The sequence below is a fragment of the Cordyceps militaris genome, assembly GCF_000225605.1.
Source record: "Cordyceps militaris CM01 unplaced genomic scaffold CCM_S00001, whole genome shotgun sequence".
Taxonomy (NCBI): Eukaryota; Fungi; Ascomycota; class Sordariomycetes; order Hypocreales; family Cordycipitaceae; genus Cordyceps; species Cordyceps militaris.
The window spans coordinates 5,505,278-5,506,308 of NW_006271969.1; positions in this window are offsets into that span (position 1 = coordinate 5,505,278).

Consider the following 1,031-nt stretch of genomic DNA (forward strand, 5'->3'; position numbering starts at 1 on the left):
CTTTAAAATAGCTAAATAATAGGTAAAGAAGGTATAATAAATAAAGCCTAGCTACTAATAGCTAATATATTATAGCTTTCTACCTATAAAGGCTTAGTACCTTATATAATACCTATATATTATTAGTAATAAATATATATAATATAGGTAATAACTTATAAGAATATTAATTTCTATATTTAAAATAGCCTTTAAAAGATATATCTTAATAGCTTAGAAAGGTATTAGACTATAAAGTAGCTTTATATTAGTCTATAAGACTTTAGTCTTATCTTATATTACTATTAAAGTATTAGTTATATATCTTTATAAAATTATAAATAACTTACCCTTTTATAGTAAATAATAAGGTTAAATACCTTCTACTACTCTTATAAAAGGTAGTATATAACTACTTTATATTATTTAAGGTAAAAGATATTATAGACTAATTTTAAATAGGTATTAAAGAATATATATTATATAAGCTAAAAGTAATATATAGAATTTCTTTATATTAAACCTAGTAGCTAATAGTAGGCTAATCTATTTATAAAGATTAGTAAATATATTTAGTATAAAATAATAATAACTTACTTTATTTTATTATAATATAAATATATTAATATTCTTTATAAAAAGGGGTTTTAAGAAGACTATATATATATTATTTTAATCTCTTATCTTTTAAAAGCCTTATTTTTTATAATTATATTACTATAATATAGTATATTAGTAAAGTATTTATAATAGTATAAATATAACTTACTAATTCTTCTTTTAAAGTATATAATATATAATTATATAGTACTTTATACTTATTACTCTTATAACTATTCTTAAAGATTAATAGTAGATAGATAGTCCCTAAAAGCTATAATATATTAGTATAATATATTATATATATTAAAGAAGACTTTTAAATAACTTACTTTAAATATAAGCTAAATCTTAATTAAATATAATACTAAGAATACCTTTATTATTATAAAGATAATACTACTTTAGTTTAATATTATATTAATCCTTAAGGTATTAAAAAGTAGTTTAAA